This window comes from Leucopleurus acutus (assembly GCF_964270905.1).
Source record: "Leucopleurus acutus genome assembly, chromosome: 3".
NCBI classification, from domain to species: Eukaryota; Metazoa; Chordata; class Mammalia; order Artiodactyla; family Delphinidae; genus Leucopleurus; species Leucopleurus acutus.
This window is the reverse complement of record NC_139145.1, coordinates 12,706,674-12,715,854: the sequence shown is the minus strand read 5'-3', so window position 1 is coordinate 12,715,854 and position 9,181 is coordinate 12,706,674. Positions and strand designations below refer to the sequence as shown.

At 55.5% G+C, this 9,181-nt stretch overlaps 1 protein-coding gene across 1 annotated transcript in view; it reads left to right on the top strand.

Annotated features, from left to right (window-relative positions):
* Positions 1–100: 100 nt before the first annotated feature.
* Positions 101–9,181, top strand: part of MYO9B (myosin IXB) — an 88,646-nt gene continuing 79,565 nt past the window's right edge. Inside the window, exon 1 of the mRNA XM_082836105.1 lies at positions 101–143. The gene's annotated coding sequence lies outside the window, so the exon portion shown is untranslated. The remainder of the gene's footprint in view (positions 144–9,181) is intronic.

The following is a 9,181-nucleotide window of genomic DNA, read 5'->3' as shown; positions in this document are numbered from 1 at the left end:
CGGACCCGCCCCTCCGGAACCCGGAAGCGGGAGCGCGCGGGGGAGCGGCGGGCGCGGTGGGGCGGAGCGCCCGAAGAGCAGCGGGCTGGCTGCCGGGCGGGGACCCGGGCCGGGACCGGCGGCGCGCGGCGGCCAAGGCCCAGGTGAGTGCCGGGCGGCCGCGGCTCGAGTGTTTGATCTCGAAGCTCGCATCGGCGGGCTGCCTCGTAGAAGGACGGGGCTAAGGGTTAGTTGCGGGGGGGGCGCGAAAGCAGGGGTCGAGGAGGCGGGAACGAGCTTGGGGGTCGTGGAGAGTTTGCAGGAGACGGAGTGGGAACGGGACGATGAAGGAGAAAGTTGATGTGATGAGCCTGGTGAGGGAGTTTTTGGGCGGGTGTGGAGGCAGATCTTGTGGCTTTGAGCAGCTTCTCTGAAGAGGACGTGGCTTAAGTGGTAGTTGGGGGGTCGCAGGAAACGGGGCTGGGAGGGGGAGAAGCAAGGAGGCGGGGTTGAGAGGCCCAGGCTGGGGGTTGAGAGGAGCAAGGCCGGTGGGGGAACAGCCAGGGTGCGATTGGGGGGAACGGTGCAGAACGGCCTGGGGGCGTCTGCCTACGGTGAAGAGGTAGAGGAATGGTGCCTGAGGGAGGGCAGCGCCTGGGACTCAGTGGGTGCTCAGTAAATGTGAGGGGTTCTGAACCCACTGGTGCGGTGGCCGGCCGAATTGGTAAGAGGGGAAATGGGGGATGGGAGGGAAGGCAGAAGGGGGATGGAAGCCATGGCAAGAAGTGAGGTCTGGTCCAGGGAGAGCCTGGGGAGGAGGGGAGGAAAGGAAAGGACTAGAATGGCCACGTTCAGACATTGGGGTGCAGACCATAGAGATTTGGGGCCCGTCTTACCCTCTTGATTCATCTTATCCCTGACTTCACCCCCAACTGCTGGGGGCCCCGGCTAGTTTCAGCGCCTTCTGGGCGGTTTTCAGGACTTGAAAACCCAACACTGTCCTCCTAAGAGCGGACTGGCTAGAGCCTGGGGGTTCTAGGGAGCAAGGAAGGAGCTCTTGGGCCCCCCACCCCCACCCCAGCTATGGGGCCGGAACTGGGTTTCAGAGGGGGCGGGGGTGGGTGCGCACACAGCCGCATGTGCTAGGCTGTCACCACCTCCTCCGAGTTGCATCCTTGGACTTAAATGGGTAAAAAGACATACAGGAAATCTGTCCCCCGGTGGCTGTGAGCTCAGCCTGGGAGAGGCGCCTTGTAGGCCAGGAGTCTTTAAGGGAAAGCCTCTGCCACACCTCTTTGTCTGAGGTGGGAGCTGGTGGGGACATTGTGCCTTACAGTTGGAGGGTCCCAGCTGCTACCTTCCTGAGGTATGTTCTTGTCTTGGAGTCTCCAAACGCTTAAGGCATCCGGGAGCAGTGGGAGGTGACATGGGCAGCTGGAAAGTTGTCTGATGGGCCTGGCTCTGGGGAGGGCCTTGCTCTAAACCGTTTTGATCAGCATTAATTTGTCTTCTTTCCCGACCCTGGGGATCCTTGTCTGGGACCTGCTAGAAGGGCCAAGGAGCCTGGGTTTATAGTGCGTTCAGGACACGAGCCTGGATAGCTTGAATGTAAAGAGGGCCACAGAAAGATGACCACCCCGTTCACTTCCAGAATGTTCTGGCCCTTATGGAAGCTTCTGTAAGCGAGACTCTCAGCTGCGCTTGCCCCAGAACACATGATTAGAGCCCACAGTCATGCCTCATGCAGGTTCTGCGTATGGGCCTGCCCTGGCTGGGACACTCCCCCTCCTCCTCTCCCCCCCCCCCCCCCACCATGAACTGGATCAGAATCTTCTGGTTCCACAGCCCTGCTGTTGTCTCCTTCCTCCAGGAGCGTGGCCAGGCAGGCTCTCTTGGAGGGTCTTGTGTTGGGGGTCCTAACCTCCGTCAAGTCTCTTTGTCTGTTTCTTTACTTGCAAAATGAATGGATTGGCCTAATCAGTGTTCTGCAACTTTGAAACCCAGCCTTGGTGTCTCCAGCACACCAAGCTAGACAGCCCTGTCTAGTTTTATGCAGCCCCAACAGGTGAATCCCCACCGTGGTGATCCCACTTTTGTTGGGCTTTCCGTCCTACAGTTTATATCTGAATATGATTATCTTACTGCTTCCTTATCTTCCACGTGGGAAATTGGAGTGCCAAATGTGCTTTTGCACATCATACCTGTTCCCAGGGTTTCAGCTGCATCCTTCTGGCTGGAAATCCCTGGGTGAGACCCTCCCTCAGGTCCAGGCCTGTGACTTGGTGAAGCAGGTGGGGACTTGGGAATCTCCCCATTCTGTTTCACTGTAGGATCCATCTTCTATCCCCAACAGAGGCTTGTTAACTTAAAGCTTCCCTTTCCTTGTCTCCCTGAAGTTGTGTGTTTTGGGTGGACCCAGAATTCAGTGAAGCAAGGGCTGATCATGCAAGGTGCTGTGGGCTGGGTCCCAGGGGCAGAGATGAGCCCTTGTGCCCTGGGGGAGGGACATTCTAGTGGGCCGCCCTCCCCAGCAGGAATAATGGAGTTCAGAGTAGTTGATCAGTGCAGCAACAGAAGTGGCACAAGAAGTTGTGGGGACAGAATCAGGAACGACCAGCACAAGCTCCAGGGCATGGGGGATTCCAGCAAGTTTCCTCAGGAGAGGTGGCTGGCCCTAAGCCAAGCCTTGAAGGATACAAAGGTGTTAAACCAAGTGGGGAAGAGGGAACCACATAAGCACGTCCATGTGCAGCTCTTTATTGAGCATCTTCTGTGATAGTTGCTTTTATACCCAACTCTTTTATTCTGCCAACCAGCAGCAAGGGGATTGCAGTTCCTATTTTCTCGATATAGAAACTAGGCTCAGGCAGGTGACGACTTCAGAAATGGCTCCCTGTGCTTTCTAGAAGTACGGAGGATCATTAGTAACCTCACTTTGGCGAAGACCAAATTGCTAGAGCAGTTTCTCAACTGCAGCACCATTGACATCTGGGGCCGGGTCATTCTTTGCTGTGGGGCCACCCCGTGCATTATAGGATGTCGAGCAGCATCCCTGGCCTTCATACACGAGATGCCAATAGTACACACCCACCCCAAGTTGTGACAACCAAAAATGTCCCCAGACGTGGCTTTGTGTCCCCTGGGGGACAGGAGCACTGCTCTGTAGTAAAATCTGGTTCCCGCTCCAGGCCCACCATTGCCTCGGTGGGTCCTTGGTGTTCGTTGGGCTCCCAGCAAATTGCTACCAAGGGCAGGCGTGGGGGAAAGAGGCCAGCGATTGAATTCTGCCATCTGCTCGGTTCTTAATCTGGAGTCCTGATAAAAAGGAGCCACCACTGGGAATGGACCGAGGGGGAGTTAGAGAACGTGCCCCGAGAATGTGCAGCAGAGGAGGAAGAGGAGGTGAGCTGGGGCCGTCGTCACGCGCTGGCACAGCAGATGCCATTGTCTGTCTCTTCTTTGTCTTCCCACTGACCTGGATTTCTGCGGGAACGGTCCTTGTCTCGGAACAAATTGTTGCTTTTCTTCCGAGATTAGAGGTATCAGGTTCTCCTCTCAAAGAGCTACTTTGGAGGTAGCCCCAGATCACTGTGGCTCTTGAAGCCACGTTATCTTCTCGCATTTGCCCTCTTGGCTCCAGACGCCAGTCCGTCCTCAAGCACAGACTAAGTTTTGCTGTTCACGTGTCCTCCTCTGCTTGTTCCCCGACCATGACATTGCTGCTTTAACTCCAGGGGAGGAAACCGCACATTCTGGGGCCCTCTGACCCCTTCTGGATGCTGCCCTCCCCCCAGCCCCCATCCACCAGCCCTTTGTGCACCCAGCATCCCCAACCAACTGTGCCAGGCAGCCCCTGCTCGGCCTCCCCGCCGAGCAAGACAGGCCCTTCTCTCTGCCCTCGTCCCGGAGACGGAGAGACAGAACAAAGAGCTCTGTCTGAGCACCGCCGGGGCCCCGACAAGCCAGCGCACTGCCGGCCGAGGTGCAGAGCCCATCACTTCACCTCTTTGCTTTTTTTCATGTTGGCCCAGAAAGGGCCTTGGAGATGAGGCATGTCTCAAAAACTCAGCCGATGAGTTTGGGTTCTACTCATTTCCTCGTTGAGACTCTGAGCCCGGGCCCCGATGATAAATAAAGTAGTGATTCAAGGGCTCAGCCTGTGGCTTAGTCGGAGCAATGAATAAGCCGTCCTGGTCTGACTCATTGGTTTACATCCCAGTTCTGCCCCGTTTCTTAGGGTTGTGTGCGCGAGAGGGAAGCCAGCTCCAAGCATTTCATGACTGTCACTGCCGCGTGTGCAAGTTTCCTGGGACTGCCGTAGCAAAGCATCACAGGCTAGGTGGCTTAAGCAACACAAATGTACTGTCTCATGGATCTGGGGGCCAGAAGTCCAAATCAGGGTGTGGGCAGGGTTGGTGCCTTCCAAAGGCCACGGGGGAAGGATGCATTCAGGCCTCCCTCCTTGGGTTGTCAATGGCTGTCTTCTCCCTGAGTCTTCACCTCTGTGTGAGTCTTCACCTTACTTCTGTGTGAGTCCGTGTCCGATTGTCCCTTTGGATCAGGGCCCACCCTAATGACCTCCTTTTGAATGAATCACCTCTTTAAAGGCCCTGTCTCCAAATACAGTCACATTCTCAGGTCCTGGGAAGTAGGACTTCAACATAATGAATTGGCGGGGTAGGGGGCGGGCACACGATTCAGGCTGTAACACTGCATAAGAGACAGATTTCATTTTTATTTAGTGAGGGAATTATCAATAAATAATGGTACTTAGAGAGAATAAGTTCGTTTAGTTTTGTCTCATTCGTTTAAATAAACATTTTAGGGTAGATAGGCAGGTTGGCCATGTCAACTTTGGAAGTGCCCTGTTAGGGAATTTTCCAGATCTTGCACAGGTCCTTATTCTTGGGGTGACAATAGAGAGGCAAGAACAGGACTCGGGAGGAGCAGACCTCATGGGACTTTACAAGGGGTGTGTTTAGAGCCAGGCCTGGGAGACAGTGTGTGCCCACCCAGGGGCCGGCCAAGATTTATAATTGGGGTGTACGGGGGTCCGTGTCCTCAGTATTGCCAGGGTCAAGAGGGGATTCCAAAAACAACCCATTCATGGAACAAAGTGACTTTGGGACTGGCTGCTGCCACAGGTGATGAGACAAAAGAAGTTTCTGGAAAATTTTGAAAGTCATTCCGCAAAAAAGCGTTAACAAGCCAGGTGCAGATTTGGCTCTCGGGGATACTGAGGGAGCGGGAATAGCCCTCATCTCTCTGCTCAGAGCACAGATGTCCGGCCAGCAGTCATGTCCACGGAAGTCAGTTTATCAGCCCGGTGAGGGCCGTGAAGTACCTGGCACCAGCGAGCTTGGAACAGGAGCCTGGGCCTGGCTTGAGCTGGCTGATGGAGGGAGAGGAAGGCCCAAGAGCCCCGGCGTGGTCATCTGCCTGCAAGGCCGCTGCTACTGCTGCTGCTTCCTTGCAAACAGGACAGGGTCGGCATCAGGACCGCCCGGGGCTTTACCACGATCTTCCTACTCATCTCTCAGAGCCTCTCCGTCCCATTCGAGGGTGGACAGAACCTGGTGAGCCCAGAGGAGACTTTGAGATTTTGCTTCTCAGATCCTGGGCACGCACCTGGGGCTTTCATTTCCTGGCAAGCGTGCCAGGGTCCAAGGCCACTGCTTGGGAAGATCACCAAGAGTCCTTGGCTGTCACGCGGAGATGCTGTTTATCAGAACGCGTGACACAAAGAAAGTGTAGGAGCGTAGGCTGGCCCTTAGACCCTCAGGGGGCTGGTCCCTTTCCTCCTGGTGGTCTCGAGGGAGTCTGCCCCCTGGTTTAGCAGGGAGAGGAGAGGATGAAGGTGGGGAAGCTAAGGAACAGGGTATCTGGAGTGGAGAAAGTGACCGGAACGGGGGCAGGTGGCCCTAGGCCCCAACAGCTGGGGCAGTCACCCCACAAGGCCAGCTCCCTCTCTTGGTCCCTCCTTCTAAATATTGTGTAGTCAGGTGAATGTGGGCTTGGACTCATGCTAACATCTTGTGTGCCTGTGAGGCCCTGGGGAGACCCTGAAGTGTGCAAACATTTTTCTTATTTATTGAAAGCGTGCTTTCTCAGCCTTGGCATTGGTGACGTCTGGGGCTGGATCATGCTTTGTGGTGGAGACCGTCCTGTGCATTGTAGGGTGTTGAGTAGCGTCCCTGGCCTCCACCCACCAGATGCCAGTAGCACCGCCTCCCAAGTTGTCACAACCAAAACTGTCTCCATACGTTGCCAGGTGTCCCCTAGGAGAAGAGTCACACCCAGCCCCCGGTGACCGGGCTGGCACAGCAGCCTCCAGAGCCCTACCTGGGGATCTGAACTGCCTTTAAAAGCCAAGCGGCGTTCCCTTGTTCTCTGGGAGCTGCTCAATCAGGTCTCAGGCAGGGCTTTTGTGTGTTGTCACCGCAGCTGTGCCCGTATAAGGTTCTCAAGGTGGCTTTCCACCAGGGCATGATGACAGGTGGACCGTGTCGTTGGAGAGGAGGGTCCCAAAGGGTTCTCCTCTGCCCACCCAGACCCACTTCCCAGGCTACTTTCCATGTTTTTATGAGCCTACCAGTCAACAGGGAAGGACCCGGAGCCCAGCCCCCCACAGGGCCTTGCGGCTCTGCCTTCCCCTTGTAACCGGAACCTACCTGTGTCCCACAGGCCTGACCCAAATCACCATCAGTCCCCCCAACCCACACCTGCAGGAGCCGCCGGATACCTGCCCCCACCCCGGTCTGCCTGCCACACTAGGCTTGGCTAATCCCTTCCTGATGTCACTCATGTCTCGGTCCTCCCTGTCTCCAACTAGCCAGGGTTCCCCATCAGACTTGCATGAAAATCCGGACTCCTTCCCATGTTCACAAGGCCCTGTGGGATCTGACCTTCCTGACCTCGGCCCTTCCCCCTCCTGCCGGCCACACTGGTCCCCTTGTTCTGAGGCCAGCCCCAGCTGCCCCTGCCCATGGCGCTCACCGCCCTCGCCTGGGCCGCCATCGCCAAGCTCAGCCCATCCATCCTGTCTCACTGCGCAGGCCTCGGCAACTATCTCCTCTGAGCGCCTCCTTGCCTCCTGGTTAATCCCAAGTGACCACCCTGCTCTGGTCAGTTTCTGTCCCCATGACGGCGCTGCTGACGTCCAGGGCCAGATCATTCTCTGCTGTGGGGGCCTGTCCTGCACATTGTAGGGTGTTGAGCGGCATCCCTGGCCTCCACCCACCAGATGCCAGAAGTACCTCCCCTCCCCCCCCAGTGGTGACAACCAAATATGTCTCCAGCCATTGCTAACTGTCCCATGGGGTAGGGCAGAATTGCCTGCCGCAATTCCCACCCCGTTGAAAGCTGCTGCACGAACACACTGCATTTTTCCTGTCCAAAGCACTATTGCTGTTGGAAATGCCTCTTCTCTGGTGGGTTGATTTGTCCAGTTCCCTGAAGGCCAGACACTGCCACATTCTTACTCTATTTTGCTGCCAGCCTGGCCTGGCCCGGGGTGGGGTGTGGGCAGTGGAGAAACATTTGTTGACTGGACAGACTTTGAAAGAAGACAGCCTCGTTGGGGACATAGCCGCAGACCCCAAGGAGAGGGATCAGCCTCAGGGACAGGTGAATGGACCAGGCTGCCCCAGCACTTGCCTGGAGGAAGAGCCTTCTCTAGGACTCAGACCGGTTGGGCCAGACTGGAAGGCCTAGGGGGACGAATTAGGGAAGTAAGGGACAGTCATGAGAGGGTGTTTGGGATGGGCTTCTCCAGGGATATTTAAGTAAGGCAAAAGAGAGGTGGTGGCCGTTCCTGACCATGGCCTCCATCAGAGCATCCAGTATCTTCTGCAGCAGACCCCTGGATTCATGTCTTGGGGCTGCCGTAAATTGGCACCACAAACTCAGTGGCTTAAACAATAGAAATGGATTCCCTTGCAGCTCTGGAGGCCAGAAGTCCCAAACCAAGGCATCAGCAGGGCCGTGACTCTCCAGAGACTCCGGGGGGAGACCCTTCCTTGCCCTTTCCAGCTTCTGGGGGCTCTGGACGTTCCGTGGCCTATGGCCGCATCCCCCCTCACCCAACCTAAACCCTAAACTGTTCTCCAGCTCTGAGCTGCCAAGACTGAGAAACATACTTCTTTTGTAGCTATTTCTCAGCATGTCCATCTTTCCAATAACTTCACGTGATCATTTCCTAAAAAAACCCCAACAGGCTCAAGGAAACACGTGTGGAAAAGTGGAAACGCGCTGACTTCTAAACGGTGTTTCCTAACTGACTCTGCTGTAACGCCGGCCCTCTCCTTTTAACTTGAGGATGATTTCATCCAATAAACATGTGGCTTCAAATTATGGCCTTATATAAACGAAGCGGCTATGCTACACTTTTTGGAGGCCCCCGTCCTCCTTATTTTCCAGCCAATTCCAACTCATTCGCCAAGCTGATCGGCAGAACCTCACTTTTTCACGCATCAGACCTTGGCCGGGCCTTGAGAGCGGCTCATTCACATTTGTCCACTCATCCCGAGGGCCGAATTTTTGGTGGCCTCCCCCTCTTCCCTGTGCCTCCTTTCTCTGAGAGCATGAGAGAAAGGCCCTGAACTGAGGCTCACATCCCCTCCAAGCGCTGAAAGGACACCAGTATGGCATTTGCAAAAGCCTTTTTAGTTTTTCAACGTTCAGGTTTCTCAGCGGGAATTCATTTTATCGTGCGCAGAAGACTGGCCATTAGTAACGTTGAGATTCACAGTGATGTGCAGCCACCACCTCTGTCTAGTTCCAGAACATTTCCATCACCCCAAAAGGAAACCCTGTCCCCATCAGCAGTCTCTCCCATTCCCCTCCCCCAGCCCCTGGCAACCACTCATCTGCCTTCCGTCTCTGTGGATTTGCTTATTCTGGACGTTTCACGTCCATGGGATCATACTTGGTATCTGGCTTCTCTCACTCAGCATGATGTTTTGGAGGTTCATCCACGTTGTAGGGTGTGTCAGCACTTCATTCCTTTTTATGGATGAGTAATATTCCCCTGGGTGGGTGGACCCTATTTTGTTTATCCACTCATCCTTTTTTTTCCTGGCTGTTCCGGGTCTTAGTGGCGGCACTCGGGATCTTTGTTGCCACGTGCAGGATCTTCTTGGCGGCATGTGGGATCTCTTGGTTGCACCATGCAAACTCTTAGTTGCAGCATGCATGTGGGATC